Source organism: Microcebus murinus, chromosome 9, assembly GCF_040939455.1.
Source record: "Microcebus murinus isolate Inina chromosome 9, M.murinus_Inina_mat1.0, whole genome shotgun sequence".
Taxonomy (NCBI): Eukaryota; Metazoa; Chordata; class Mammalia; order Primates; family Cheirogaleidae; genus Microcebus; species Microcebus murinus.
The window spans coordinates 79,752,932-79,769,434 of NC_134112.1; the positions used below are offsets into that span (position 1 = coordinate 79,752,932).

A 16,503-nucleotide genomic window follows, 5' to 3' on the forward strand; every position below is an offset into this window, starting at 1 on the left:
ATTGGCTCCTTGGAGCAAGATCAGACATGTTTGAGTGACAATCAGATAGGGCCAATGAGGTTCATGACAGCAACGTGCTCCACACTCCCACGGTCAACTCACACCTGCAGACAGGAGCCCTGGGAAAGATTCCCTGAGAATCTGTCAAGTACAATGTATGTACATCTCTACTGGCTTCATTTGGCTTCCCCCAGAAGCACAACCTGAAATAAGTGTTCAAGGGCAGATGCAGGAAACCCCAGGAGTCAGGTAGGAAAGTGAGCCAATAAAGGGCACATTATCAACCTAGGTACCACTGTGGACAACTAAAACTTAACCTCAGTGGGAAACTCTAGAAGCCAGTGTAGAACACACACCAGAGAATTGTCTCACCCAAGGAGTGAGGGAGCTGGGGTATCTATACACCAACACCTACCAGTGTTGGGTAAGAACTGCTCCCAGATGATGTTAAATTCTCCAGCTATTCTGGCCTATCACTTGGGTGGCAAAGCAGCCTCCAGAAGCCACATAAAGACCACTGGCAAAGAAATGCAGGTGCTAACAGTTAATAGGCAGGTGATTTGTAATCAAGTGGCAAGGGTGAGAGAATCTGGGTAGGTCATACCGAGCATCTGCAACACCTGCTCTTAGGCAAACCTCATAAAACATATACTAGTCAAGATAATGCCTCTTCACGTGTGATCCAAGGACCACCTTCCTCAGACTCACTGGTCTATAGGTTATAAGCATAGATTCCTGGGCCCTACCCCAGAACTGTTTGAATCAGACTCACTGGGATGGAGCCTGGGAATCTGCCTGTTTTGCAAACATTCCAGGAGATTCTGAAGATGTTCAATAAAATTTGAAATTGACTATATTCAGGAAATTGTTCACTCACAGGCAGCCAGCAGGCAGCCCATTTAAATTCATAAAAACTTGCTTGCAAACCTAAGAAGGCAGACCTTAGTAATCAGGAGCCCAGGGAGGGGATGCCAATGCTGCTAAGATCTGTTTGTGGCCACAAAAGCTCCTTTTCCTCTCTTTTATACCACTCACCCTTTAGATAAAGCTTAAAATTGAGGTTCTATCCAGTCAGTATTTTCTGGGGGGAAAAAAGAGGCTGAGTTCCAGCCCTAACTTTGACTTTAACAAGTCTTATCATTTTGAACTTTTAACATTTCTGCACTGTAATTCTTTATATATCATGTGTGTGTGGCAAAGACAGACACCTGTCCAACCAAGATTCATGTTCCACTTCCAAAGTGTAGAGTTGTTGCTGGAAAGGGGCTGCTTCCCACAACACATACATCCCACTCAGGGACTACATTTCCCTCACCTCCCTTGCTTTGGGGTGAGGTCAAATATCTAGTCCTAACTTGCAGAATGAGCAGAAGTGATGCATGTCAAATCTGGGCCAAGAAAGGTAAGATGCAGATGCCTTCTCATCCCCTTCTGCCAGTGGATACAGAGAACTCTGTGGTCCTAAAATTGGCAGCCCAAGATTGAAGGGCCTTGAGACCTCGAATTTCCAAGCTGAAGAATGCTGCGTGCCTACCAGAAACATCCACATTAAATTATTAGGTAAGTGAGAAACTTTCATTGTGTTGAGTCACTGGAATTTGGAAATTCAATTGTCATAGCACCTAAAGTTGTCCTTAGTATTAATAATAAAGTGGACATGGTAACATCTGTCCACACTAACCCAGGAGACACAGGGAAAATGCTCCTGTTTCTCAAAGAACCATTAGAAGTCAAGCTGATCATGGTCACCTGCCCTTCCTCGGCAACATTTATGCACCCAGAGGCATAGGGCCACATTCATGTCCTTCCCAAGCCCAGTCCTCCCTATTTCTGGCATGGCCTAACCTGGGAGAAGAAAGAAAAGAGTGCAGCACCTCCACCCCAGTCATTCACAGGGACTAGGGACATTTTCAGGCCAAGGGGAAGAATTGCCTTTCACCTTTTCTTATATGACCGACTTCAAGTATCCAAAAAAAGATTCTTTTGAACCAACTGAGAAGAGGAAGCTGTGTTTCCCACAAGCCCTGGAACATACCGTTCTTCTATGCCGATTATTCTGACACCAGTTCAGTCCTATCTTCTCAGAAACCTTCCCAAACTTCTAGAGCACCCAAATAATGCACACACAATTTGGCTGTTGTTTGTTCATTTTTCTATATTTTGTCTATATTATTGTACAACTTTCAGGCTGAACTGGACTGTCTTACGGTGTAGTGGCTGTGACTTCATTTGGGCCCCTGGACATATAGTAGATAATGATGAGTTACCTGACTGTTAGCCTTGGAAAGAACCAAACAGCCATGCTACCATCACCACCATCACCACCATCCCTGCCACACATACAACTTAGCTCCCTTCAAGGCTAAAATGTGACACTAGAAAAAGGTTTAATATATATCATATTTTAAAATCACTTTGTAAAAATTGCTGGATGTAATTCAATCCCTAATGTGACTTTGATTCATATTTTTCATCTCTTTAGGTTTGAAAATTATTATTTAAACCTTATATTATTTTTAAATTATTTATTAGATTTTTCATCTGAATCTCAGAAACCTGAGTTAAGAAAAGCACTTAGAAAAATGTTTGGCAAATAGAAAGAATGTCGATGTTGGCTGCTAGCTGGTATTTTCCAGAAAAAAATCTACATAACATTTCATATGGGTTTAAGTTCATAACAAAAACTTACTGTGATAATCTTGATGTCATAAAGGAGCATTAGTTTTATGAGACTTCCAGTGACAGAATATTTTGGCTTATTTTACAACTTGTCTTTCAGTTGACCAGGTAGTAATAGCCAAATGAAACAATGTATTAATAAATGAGCATGAGCTCAATAATGAGCCCACATAAGCTGTCTGATTCTTTTCCAGGTTAATAATCAAGTAACTCATGATCACCTTGGCTTAGAGACCCAAATAAGTCACATCCACTGTACCATAAGACAGTCCAGTCTAGTCTGACAGAGATACAATAATATGGAGAAAATGTAGGAAAATAAACAAGGAACAAATAAATTATGTAGGTCAAATTAGGGTGTTCTAGGAGTTTGAGAAAGTTTTGAAAAGATAGAACCAAGCTGGTCTAGGAAGGATTGGTAGAGAAAAAATAATGAGTATCCTCCAGTGCTTATGAGAAACAGCTTCCTCTTCCAAGGTAGTTAAAAAGAATCTTACTAAAATATTATTTTCTAGGTACAAAACATGGCTTAAGTTAAGCAAATACTGAACCCCACCTAAAGGTATTGAGGTACAAAAAGGATCCTGTTAAAGGAAGAGTTCGCTTAAAAGACAGCATATTAATTATCTACTTCTGAATAACAAATTATCCCAAAACTAATGGTTTTGCACAATACACATTTGTTATCTTGTGGTTTCCTTTGGTCAGGAATCTAGGCGTGGCTTTTCTATGTCTCCATCTCAGGTTGTCCCAGAAGGCCACAATCAAGGTGTTGCTTAAAGCCTCAGTCATTTCAAGATAAGTCTTAAAAGTTGGTACAGCTTCTGCCTTCAAGCCCACTCAGTTGTGGTTGGTAGGATTGAGTTCCTTGTGGCCTGTTGGACTGAGAGCCTCAGTTCTTTGTTGGCTGTTGGCTGGAGGTCACCCCAAGTTCTTTGCCACATGGACCTCTCTATAAGGCAGCTCACAACATTATAACTGGCCTAATCTGAGTGAGAAAGAGACCAAAGGAATGCCAGCAAGATGAAAGTCACAGCCTTTTGTAACCTAATCTTGGAAGATTTGTCATGTTCTATTCATTAGAAGTGAGTCTCTCAGTCCAGCCCACACTGAAGGAAAAGGAGGAGATTACACAAAGGCATGAGTACCAGGAAGCAGGGAGAGCAGGGAGTATTGCTTAGAAGTCTGCCTACCACAGGTGGGTCCCCAGTTGGTGCTTGGAAGATTCTGTTACAAGGGGAATTGCAAAGCTTTAAACATGCCTGTCTACCACTAGATCAGACACTCAGAGCAGCTGGTAAGCAAGGAATAGCAAATACTATTTATAACTCACCCTAGTTAACAAAGGGTTCATACATTATTGCATTTAAAGGGGAAAAAGAAGTGTGTATGGTAAAGAAATAACAGTGAACAGGGATTCCCTTGCTCTTTAACAGATTTAATTTTATTCTTTTACTTCTGCATTGTTGCAAAGCACTCTAAAGGATTTTGATTTCCCCTGCCCATACCTGTCATCAGTCTCATTTTCCCCTTTATTCTCTTTTTCCTCATTCCTTCTCACTTCTTCCATGTTCAGATACTTAGTGGTGACTTCATTGAAGGGAAGAAGAATAAAAGAGATAATCATCATTTGGAAGAGTCATTGCACTTCTTAATCTTTTCTCCCTAATACAAGCTCAGAGGAGAGAGAAAGAGAATAAGGAAAGAAATCAAAGGCGAAGGGGGGGGGAGGAAGGAGAGAGAAGAGAGAAAATGAAGGCTCCAGAAAAGACTCTTGCCATCTGCGTTTTTATTGCCTTAAATTAGAAGCAAGGGAGGAATCCCCAGCTCCCTTCTCTGAGCTACAGAAGCCAAATCCAGGAGAACTGCCAGGGGCAAGTTCTGGGAGCAGTTTTTTGAGTGGGAAAGTGGTGGAAAGTAGAGCCGAGGCAGGTGTCAGGCTGATAGGAGCATGAGCTGCTGCAGGCAGGAAGAGCTGCCCAGGCAGCACAGGGAGCAGTGAGACCAGAGGGCAGTTGGCCTAAAAGGACAGGAGGGGGAACTGTACCCAGAACAGTAGCTGGAGGGCAGGTCCAGGTCCAGATAAGGGGTAATAAAAAATGAGAACTTGGATGTGAGATGGAAGAGTAATCTTCCCCCAAGGATGAGTTACTGGATGTTTAAAACTGGGAGGGGTCTTTAGACTGGCCCATAGGAAGTCCCCATTCCCATATCCTGCACCGGCTCACTTTTCTCTCTTTCTCTTTCCTTCCCCTGCCTTTTCTACCTTTGTCTCCTAAATCTGCCCTTTCTCTGTCCATTTTCCTTTCTTCTATCTTCCTTTCTCCACTTCTTTCAGCCCTTACTTCTTAAGTGAACTAATTACAGAACAGAATATTTATTATATGTTTTACTTTCAGAATAGAATTTCCTGTTCTCTGTCCTAAATTTAAAACTTTGACAGATGGTTATTTATTATAATTCCTTATGTTTTAACTTCATGAAGTTATTTTTAATTTGTGTGACCCTCAGTAGTTTTATCCCTCTTATGACCCTTGATAGAAAAAAAGTTTTCATGTCCCTGCTGAAATCATAATGGTTGGATTGAGTCTCTGTATATCATGCTTGGTTATCAGGATAAAAGAGCACCCTTTTACTAAATCCTTCCTTGATGAAAGGATCATTTTCCAAAAATCATTCCAGCTTTCCAATTGAAACTAGAGTGACCAGTCAAAGCTGAACTAAACTTAAAATCTTTGCAGATGACCTGTAGATTGGAGATTTATCACAATAGAAAGTCAGTACAAAGAGAGACTTTTAGTGTTAAACTGGTTGAAGTCATCTATATTGCATCTATATTGCTGCATCCTGACGAATACAGTCAAGAGCTGTATTGTCAGCAGGGAAAAAAAAGATAATAAGCAACTATTTGATCTCAGACTTTAGGAAGAGTAAAAGCCAAGTTCTTAAAAGCCTAAAATTAAACTTTTCACCTCAATCTGATGATGTTTTAGCAGCATGTGTAGGGCCTCCAGCTGCTGCTCTCTGAAGTGTGATCCTGTCACTGTGACAGCTTAAGGAGGACTGTGCCACAGCAGTTCCTTGACTGGGAAAACTCCCAGAAACGCCTATATGTCACTGGACGGTGCTCCAGCTGCCACAAGAAAGGAGAGGATATGCTTTTCCCCACCACCAGGCAAGGCCAAAACTTCCCTTCAAGTTAGTAAATATTTCAGGCAAACCCAGTGTCCTGCCATGAGAACATTTAGATAATTCACTATGTTTAAGTCTAAGTCAGGTGAAGATTTTATAAGCTTCATAGTAAACAAACAGACAGATAATCTTGTCATGTTTTCAGGGACCAACCAGCAAAGAATATCAGCAGTCATCTTACCATCTGACAAGACCAGCCATTTTGCCAGTGTGGTTCCCTCTGGGGAATCATTTTCAGACAAATACATTCTCAGGCTGCTGTAGTTTGGATATGGTTTGTTTGACCCCTCCAAATCTCATGTGGTGTGGTGTGGTGTCTGGTGATGTTTGAGTCATGGATGTGGATCCCTCATGAGTGGCCTGGTGCTGTGCTCATAGTAATGACTAAGTTCTCACTTATTAGTTCCCATGATATCTGGTTGCTAGAAAGAGCCTGGTACCTTCCCCCCTCCCTCTTGCTTCCTCTCTCACCATGTGTCCTCTGCACACACTGGCTCCCTTTAACCAGGAGTGGAAACAGACTGAGGCTCTCACCAGATGCCCAATCTTCCAGCTAACAGAATTGTGAGACAAACAAACATATTTTCTTTACAAACTACCCAGTTTCAGATATTTCTTTATAGCAACACTAAACAGACTAACAAACACACATACATCTCTGAAGCTAAAATTAAACATATAAGGTCTAAATTTTTTTTTCATACAAGTTCAAAAGTGTGGGGAAGGAAGGAGGACCACAACTCCCACCTTATCTCTTTTTTATTCCTTTCTCTGTCTCCTTAACCAACCAACCAACCAACCAACAAACAAATAACTAATCCTCTTCTCTCTAAAAAAATAAACAAAATACAAAACCAAACAACTCCACAACTAACTCTCTCAACCTTATCATATATTCCTAAAATTACTGAAATTCCATCATCTTTTTTTCATTCTGTTGTTTCAAGGGGGTTCCTCTTTTTACCACTTCAGTGTTCAAATGCCCCTACATTCTCTATCCCAATCAAAATCTACTCTCAAGATAAAATTGAAAATCCTACACTAAAATTGAGGTGACTACCAGCATTTAAAAAGATAACATCTCTCAGGGGAGGATTTGCCTTTTAGCAAAGTCCTATAAGGATATATGCCCAGTGCCCATCAGTTTCCAGGGCATGATAGACTTTTTAAATTTTTGTTGAATTGAATTGGCATATGCTTCAGTGATAAATATTAAATATTTGCATAGATTTCCATTTCCATATCCTTCATTAGAGCAGTGCTTTCACAGTGATAACTCTTTCTATTGATAATTATTCATTTGAGAGAGTGCTAGAGTCTTGGATAACCAGGTAGGTATTTGAAAAAAAAATCTTGGATTGTGATAATGAGAATATTTTTGTTTTAGTCTTAGCAAACAAAATAACTCTTATAATTGGATGACATACCTAATAGTTTATAAATTTAAATTCAGATAAGGTATGGATATGATATGTTAAGGACTTATTCTCCATACTTCCTAACACATGCCTTACCTGTTATCAGAGTTCAGCAGATGCTTATTGAATAAATATAAGAACAAATGAATAAAAATGAATAGAAAAATGAATGGATAGAAAGATGGATAGGAGAATGTTAGTGGACAAGAAGGGAAGTCACAGTTGTTTACCCATAGCAAGGTGGAGCAGTAGAGTCTGAAGGACTGGCTTTCAGTCTATCTTCTTATCACTAATAGACTAGCTGACCTTAGAAAAGTCATAAACCACTGTGATCCTTCGGATCATCTGCAAGATGAGGTTCCAAATGAAGGCATGTGTTGTCATTGTTACTATATTTGATTTAGACAGAGTTTGCTGATCAAATTAGAAATCAGACAGTAACTTGATAAAATATAACATGAGATAGATTATTAAATGTTGTTAACAAGTGATGATATAATAAAATTTTGGCATAACTGATAGAGGAGTCAAAATCAACAGGATAATCAAAATAAATACATTCACACATGTAACCACAGGGATACATTCTGAGAAATGTATCATTAGGTGATTTCCTCAGAGAGTGTCCTTACATAAACGTAGATGGTATAGCCTACTACCCACTGAGGCTCTAGCTCCTCAACTACAAACCTGTTCAGGTTGGAAGTTGCTCTGGGTAAGTCAGTGAGTGAATGATGAATGAATGTGAAGGCCTAGTACATTACTGTATACTACTGTAGACTTTATAAATGCTGTACACTTAGGCTACACTAAATTTATAAAATATATTTTCTTTCTTCAAAATTAAATTAATCTTAGCATACTGTAACTTCATATTTTTTAAAATGTTTTAACTAGCTTAAAACAGAAACACATTAAACAGCTGTACAAAATATTTTCTCTCTTTAGATCCTTATTCTGTAAGCTATTTTATTAAAAAATGTTCTTACTTTTTACATTTTTTTTAAAAACAAAGAGACAAATATACACATTAGCCTAGGCTTACACAGAGTCAGGATCATCAATATCACTATCTTCTACCTCCATATCTTGTTCTACTGGCAGGTCTTCAGGGACAAGTAACAGGAATGGAGCTGTCATCTATGATAAGAATAACTTCTGGAATACCTCCTGAAGACCTGCCTGAGGCTGTTTTATAGTTAACTTTTTTTTTTTATGTAGAAGTATCCTCTAAAATAATGATAAAAAGTATAATATAATACATAAGCCAATAACACAGTCATTTATTAATCAAGTATTACATAGTATACGTAATTATATGTGCTATACTTTTATACAACTGGCAGTGCTGTAGGTTTGTTTACACAGCATCACCACAAACACATGAGTAATGCATTACACTACAATATTAAGATGTCTCTAGGTGATAGGAAGTTTTCAGCTCCATTACAATCTTACAGGAACACCATCATATATGTTGTTCATTGGCGACTGAAACATCGTTACGCAGCTCATGACCACACATGTAGCTTCAGTTCAGAAGAAAGAACAGAGTGCCCTAAAATGTAGATAATCAAGACTTATTTAGACAAAAATATCCCTGAGCTAGAGAAATCTAACACAGCAATTAATATTAGCCTAAACTAAATCTCATTTTAGCAAAACCCTATTTCCTCATTCTAACTCTGTGCTCACCAAGCAGCATCCTCAGCTCACCTCCCCTCAGCTCATTCAACCAGCTAGGGGAGGTGGTCCCTCCATTGCATTTGTAAACTATGGTTCCTGTTTATTTTTGTTAATAAAGCAACCTATGAATTTGTTTTGATTTAATTAACCATAAGACAAGTGAAGTTTCATAAAGTAACAAATTTAATTTCATGACTTTAAAAAATGAGGCTCTCACACTGGGCAGATATCATTTCAAAACTGCAACCCATGAGGTTCTACCTAAAACAGGCCCCCAGCCATACCCTTACCTTCGATGAAAGTGCATGTGTAGGGCTTTAATCAGAATTTAGTTGTAAACAAGGAAACCGCTGTTGGCAAACTCGTTGATTAGGCTTCCCTTTATCACATCTTTTTTTAGGTACATCTCCCAACTACATCCCAACAAAGAGATTTCAGGAAAAAGCAGGAATTTTCCATGCAGCAAAAGGAATTGATTCAATGCTTCTACCTCTCTAGACTCCTCATAAATTGTGGATCCTGGGAGAGCAGCTTAGGGATATAGACGCTTATGATGTTAACATTTAAACTTAACTACAGTCGTGAGAATAATTGCTGTATTTCATTTATAGAGAGCTCTTCAAGAGGAGTTGCAGAGCACTTGTATTTTAAGTCAATGAATATTCTCAGAAGATATGTTGCACCCAACGACTGCATTTCAATGGTCAACCCTGTCAGTGGGTTCCGATCACTAAGCAGCTAAATGGCAAAGTTTCCTTAGAGGGAGCAGTTAAGCCAATTTCAATGTCTTAATATGACACAGTACTCCATTTTTTTAGGAAAAAAAAGATAAAAACTGAAATATTGAACATTTTAGGGATTTGACAAGTTCCTAAAGTCACTTTTTTATTTACTTTTTTTTTTCACTTACAAAACTTAAGGCCAGGATTTTGGCTGTCCTCTCTGGGTCACCTGCTTCAAAACTACTGAAGAGCTTGTTGGGAATGCAGATTTCTGGGTTCACAGACTTACTAAAAGCACTTCTGGAGTGGAGCCTAGAAATATGTATTTTTAATATTTTAATATTCTGCTCAGGAAATTTCTAAACACACTCAAGTTTGAGAGACACTATCTTAAGAGATGTTTGGTGAATAGGGACCTTAAAATAAAACCAAAAAGAATGTCATGTTGCTTTCTGCAGATCCTTTTGGATCCACAACATCTACTTAATATCTCTCCCTTCTCTAGATTATTTTATTTTACATGCAAATTCAAGAGTGTGTAATTCAGCTCTCTGGAATCATCTCCTCTCTTAGTCCCTTCAGGCTGCTATAACAAAATCCCCTAAACTGGATATAAACTGCTTATAAACAATAGAAATTTATTTCTCACCATTCTGGAGGCTGAGAAGTCCAAGATCAAGATGCTACAGACTCAATACAGTGTCTGGTGAGGGTTTTCTGGTTTGTAGATCACATCTTCTACCTGTGCCTTCACATGGTAAAAGAGCAAAAGAGCTCAGTGGGCCTCTTCAATAAGGGTACTAATCTCATTCTTAAGGGCCCCACTTTCATGACCTAATCATCTCCCAAAGACCCCACCTCCAAATACCATCACCTTAGGGGTGAGAATTTCAACATATGAATTTGGGGGGAAACATAAACATTCAGACCATAGCTTCCTCTCTCTGACCCTCAAGCCCCTACCTGAAAAACCTCAAAACCACCTGAAGGAACATGTTCCAGTTCACAATCACACAAGAAAAAAAAACAAGCTTCCCTTGGTTTGTATGGGGTTGCCTCTATCATGCTATGATAAAACATAACTCAGTCTGTTTTTACCAACTATAATACTATTTCAGAGGATGTGAAACTGGCACTGAAGAAAACACACTGGCTTTGATGACAGACAGACCTGGATACAAATCCTGTCACTGACTCTTGGTAGCTCCTTTTGATTTGGAAATGATACTTAATCTCACTGAGCTCTGGTTTTCTTATCTAGAAAATGGGAATCATAGTGTTCAGGATTGTTAAAAGAATTAAAGATAATTTCTTTTTATGTTATTATTCAATTAATTCAATCTTAATATTTACTGAGCACTACTATGCACTTAGGGCTTATTCTGGGCCCTTCACATCAGCGAGAGAAACAAAGATTCCTATCCCCCACAGAGCTCGCAGTATTAGAAAGAGGAACTAAATGATAAACAATAAATAAAATAAATAAGTAAATTATAATGTAGGTCGATAGTGATAAATATAATGAAAAAAAAGAAAAAGATGAGGTTAGGAGTTCAGACATACCTGAGCAAGAGCGAGACCCCATTTCTACTAAAAATAGAAAAATAACCTGGGCATGATGGCATGCACCTGTAATCCCAGCTGCTCAGGAGTCTGAGCCAAGAGGATTGCTTGAACCCCAGAGTTCGTGGTTGCAGTGAGCTATGATGATGCCACTGCATTCTAGCCAGGGTGACAGAGCAAGACTCTGTCTCAATGTGAAAGAAAGAAAGAAAGAAAGAAAGAAAGAAAGAAAGAAAGAAAGAAAGAAAGAAAGAAAGAAAGAAAGAAAGAAAGAAGGAAGGAAGGAAGGAAGGAAGGAAGGAAGGAAGGAAGGAAGGAAGGAAGGAAGGAAGGAAGGAAGGAAGGAAGGAAGGAAGGAAGAAAGAAAGAAAGAAAGAAAGAAAGAAAGAAAGAAAGAAAGAAAGAAAGAAAGAAAGAAAGAAAGAAAGAAAGAAAGAAAGAAAGAAAGAGAAAAAAGAAAGGGCAGAGTAAATGGGCTCAGGATAGCAGGGTGGGGAAGTGAATCAAGGTGGGCTTCATTGAGAAAGTTAGATGGGAGCTATCTTGAGTAGGGAGGGAATGAGCCAGAGGAAGAACATCCCAGGTAGGGGTGAAGGCCCTAGGCTGGGGGCGGGGGCGGAGGCTGCTTGTAGTTACAGTGAGGACTTTGGCTTCTACTCTGGATAGAATGGGGAGTACAGTTGACCCTTGAACAGCACAGGTTTGAACTGCATAGGACCACTTACATGTAAGTTTTTTTTCAATAAATACATTGGAAATTTTCTGGAGATTTGTGACAATATTTAAAAACTCACGTAGCCTAGAAATATCAAAAAAAATTAAGAAAAAGGTAGATATGTCAAAAATGCATCAAATATATGTATATACTAGTCTATTTTATCAATTACTACCATAAAATATACACAAATCTATTATAAAAAATTCACATTTATTAAAACTTATGCACACAAACAGACCATACACAGCACCATTCACAATCAAGAGAGATGTAAACAAATGTAAAGAAGCAGTGTTAAATCATAACTGCATAAAATTAACTGTAGTACATATTATACTGCTGTACTAATTTCGTAACCTTCTCCTGTTGCTATTGCAGTGAGCTCAAGTGTTGCATGTATCCACTTAAAACACCATGATGCTAATCATCTCCACGTGAGCAGTCTCTCCGGTAAATTGTGGATGGCAGTATAAAGTGATCTCTTGCAGTTCTCGCATATTTTTCATTGTTTTTAGTGCAATACCATAAACCTTGAATAACATCATGGGACCCATAAGAGGTGCCACTAGTGATGCTGGAAGTGCTCCCAAGAAGCAGAGAAAGTCATGACATTACCAGAAAAAATTGAATTGATATATACAGTAGATTAAGATCTGTAGCTACGGTTGCCCACCATTTCAATATAAATGAATCCAGCATAAGGACAAACATAAAAAAGAGAAAAGGAAATCCATGAAGTCATCACTGCAGCTGTGTCAGCAGGGGTGGAAGCCTTGCACTTTTTGTAAAATACCTTTTTATCTCATATTGAAAATGCAGCTTTTATGTGGGTACAAGATTATTATGAGAATGGCATACCTGTAGACTCTAATATGATTTGAGAAAAAGTGAAGTAGTTACATGACAACTTAAAGCAAAAGGAAGGTGAAGGATCCAAAGCTGGACAATTTGATGCCAGCAAAAAATGGCTTGATAATTTTAGAAAGAGTTTTGATTTTTAAAAATGTCAAGATAAAAGGAGAAGCAACTTCTTCTGACCAATAGGCAACAGACGAGTTCCCAGGCAGCATTTTTTTTAAAGATAATGCATTTTTGATAAATTAGAACACAATGGAAACTGTGTGTCTATAATACACATATAGAAAGGCCCAGTTTAAACTGTCAGCAAGACAGGTACAGACACCAGGTATTGTCACAGGAACCTGAAGGCAGGAGAGATGGTATCCCCAGTTTTCTGCCACTTGGAACACAGAAATGCCACCAGCCACAGGGTCATTGCCCATTGTCACCCAGCCTCAGGCCTCAGCCCCCTGGGTGGGTGGTTCCTCCCCAGCCATGGCCATTTTATGCCTGTGCATGTGCCAGTACTTGTCCAAATAGGCCTTCACCAGGTTGGCCGCTTTCACAGGGTTGACCTCGCCACTCTTGCTGTAGCAGATCTTCTGCACAGCCTTGTGCAGGATGTCCTTGTATTCCTCCTTGGTCACCTTTGATGGACAGCTTCATTTCTTCCACAGCCCACTCCTGCATGTGCAGCTTCTTCATGTACTCTTCCTTCTTGGTATTCTCTGTGGCTGGCCTGGGGGTGGAGGTTCTCTCCTCCCAGTTGTTGGCCACAGTGGCTTGGCTGGCTGGCTCCAAGGTTGAGGTCACTGTCACCAGGAAGGGCATGCTGGATCCATTGGAGGTGCACTTGCTAGACTTTCCCAATATCATAATCAAAGGATCAAAGCTCCAGCTCCCCTTCCAGACTTGTCTCAAGGTAGAAAAGTTTGGGGATCTAATCCTCAAAGCTACTGAGCCCCAGATGGTTCTCTTCAACCTCTATGTTGACTGGCTCAAGACTATTTCATCTAACATAGCTTTCTCCCATCTCTTCCTGATTTTTCATGCCCTGCTTGTGAACAATGACTGGGCGAAGGTGATCCTGAAGCCAAACAAGACTACTGTTAGAGAATCACACCACATCTGGCCCACTCTGACTGATGAGGAGTGGATCAAGGTAGAGGAGCAGCTCAAGGATCTTATCTTGGCTGATTATGGCAAAAAAAACCCACAATGTGATTGTAGCATCACTGACACAATCAGAAATTCAAGACATTATCTTAGGTATGGAGATCTCAGCACCATCACAGCAGTGTCAGCAGATAGCCAAGATTGAGAAGCAGACTAAGGAACAGTCACAGTTGACTGCAACACAGACTCACACTGTCAACAACCATTGTGACAAGATCATCACCTCTACCATGGGCAACTATGAGACCCAGACTTTCTCATCTCTGCTGCAAACCTGCACTTAAGGATGAATCACATCTATGTTTCATCTGATGACATCAAGGAGACTGGTTACACCTATATCCTTCCCAAGAATGTGCTTAAAAAGTTCATCTGCATATCTGACCTTCAGGCACAAATTTCAGGATATCTGTATGGAGTGAGCCCACCAGATAACCCCCAGATGAAGGAAATCCACTGCATCGTGATACTACCACAGTGGGCCACTCATCAGACTATGCATGCACCTAGACAGCTGCCCCAGCATGAGTATCTCAAGGAGATGGAGCCCTTAGGTTGGATTCACACTCAGCCCAATAAGTCCCCCATTTGTCACCCCTGGATGTCACCACCCATGCCAAGATCATGGCCAAAAACCCATCTTGGGATGGCAAGAAGACCATAATCATCACCTGCAGCCTCACACCAGGCTCCTGCATACTGATGGCCTCCAAGCTGACCCCCAGAGGCTATGAATGGGGCCATCAGAACACAGACAAGGGCAACAACCCCATAGGCTACCTACCCTCACACTAAGAGAGGGTCCAGATGTTGCTGTCAGACTGCTTCCTCAGCTTCTTTATGGTCCCTGCCCAGTCTTTGTGGAACTACAACTTTATGGGTGTCCAGCATGATCCTAACGTGAAGTATGTGCTATAGTAGGCAAACCCCAAAGAGTTCTACCATGAGATGCACAGAACCTCCCACTTCCTCAACTTTGCTATCCTGTAGGAGGGTGAGGTCTATTCTGTGGACCGAGAGGACCTATATGCCTAGTTGTTCTGTTACCTCCTCCTGCTTCAGACTCGCCAAAGGCTGGGGCCTCTTAGCCCCCACAGACAAGCTGGTGACATTCAGCAGCTTGGCCCCCTTTCCCTGTGTTTTGTGCTTATTGTGTTGTTGACCTGATGGCTTGTAATTATGAACAAAAATATAATAATAAATTTTGTATAAATAAAAAAAAATCATTGAGGAAAAAGAATAACTGCCTGAACAGGTATTTAATGCAGATGAAAGTGCCCTATTCTGGGGGGGGGGGATGCCACAAAGGAACATTTATTAGGAAGAGATGCAAGCACCAGGATTTAAGGCAGGAAAGGACAGCCTAACTCTACTGCTTTGTGTAAATGCAATCAGGTTTATGATCAGGACTGCCCTCATCTATAAAGCTGGTAACCTCCAAGCCTTAAAGGGAAAAAATAAATACCAGCTTCTAGTCTTTTGGTTGTACAATAAGAAGGCTTGGACAAAAAGAACCCTTTTTCTGGATTAGTTCCATGGATGTTTTATCCCTAAAGTCGGGGAATACCTTAGCAGCAAGGCACTGCCTCTTAAAGTTCTTTTGGTATTGGACAATGCCCCCAGCCACCCATGATTTCAACACCAAAGGCATCTAAGTGGTCTACTTGCCCTCAAACACAATGTCTCTAATTTAGCCTCTAGATGAGGGGTCATAAAGCTCATTAGATGTGGTTCTCAATGGCAAGGATTGTCAACACTATGGAAGAGAACCCTGATAGAACATCATGAAAGTCTGGAAGGATTGCACCATTAAAGATGCCATCATTGCCATAGGAAAATCTGTGAAAGCTAGCAAGCCCAAAAGAATAAATTCCTGCTGGAGAAAACTATGCCCAGATGTTATGCATGACCTCACAGGATTTGCAACAGAGTCCATCAAGGAATCATGAAACAGGTTGTAGCTATGGGAAAAAAAAAAAAAGAGGAGGGTAAAGAGTTTGAAGATTTGGATCTTGGAGAAATTCAAGAGCTAACAGACACTACACCAGAGGCATTAACAGAAGATGACCTGATGAAGATGCATGCTTCTGAACCAGTGCCAGACAATGAGAAAGAAGACAGAATAAGCAGCGCCAGAAAACAAATTGACATTAGACAATATGACAGAAGGGTTCCGATTATTCAAAACTGCTTTTGACTTCTTTTTATGACATGGACCTTTCTATGATACAGGTACTGACACTAAAGCAAACAATGGAATGATTGGTATTATAATACTTTACAGAAACATTTTTAGAGAAATGAAAAGGCAAAAAAGTCAGACAGAAATTACGACATATTTCTGTAAAGTTACACCCAGTGTGCCTGGCTCTCCTGCCTTCCCTTCCACCTCCTCCACCTCTTCTGCCTCTGCCACCCCTGGGATAGCAAGACCAACCCCTCCTCTTCCTCCTCCCTTTCAGCCTACTCAACATGAAGACAAGGATGAAGATCTTTATGATGATCTATT

General features: G+C 40.1%; 1 pseudogene; it reads left to right on the forward strand.

Moving 5' to 3' along the window:
* The first annotated feature begins 13,521 nt into the window (after window positions 1-13,521).
* LOC105884809 (pre-mRNA-processing-splicing factor 8 pseudogene) lies at window positions 13,522-15,029 on the forward strand (annotated as a pseudogene).
* Window positions 15,030-16,503: the final 1,474 nt, after the last annotated feature.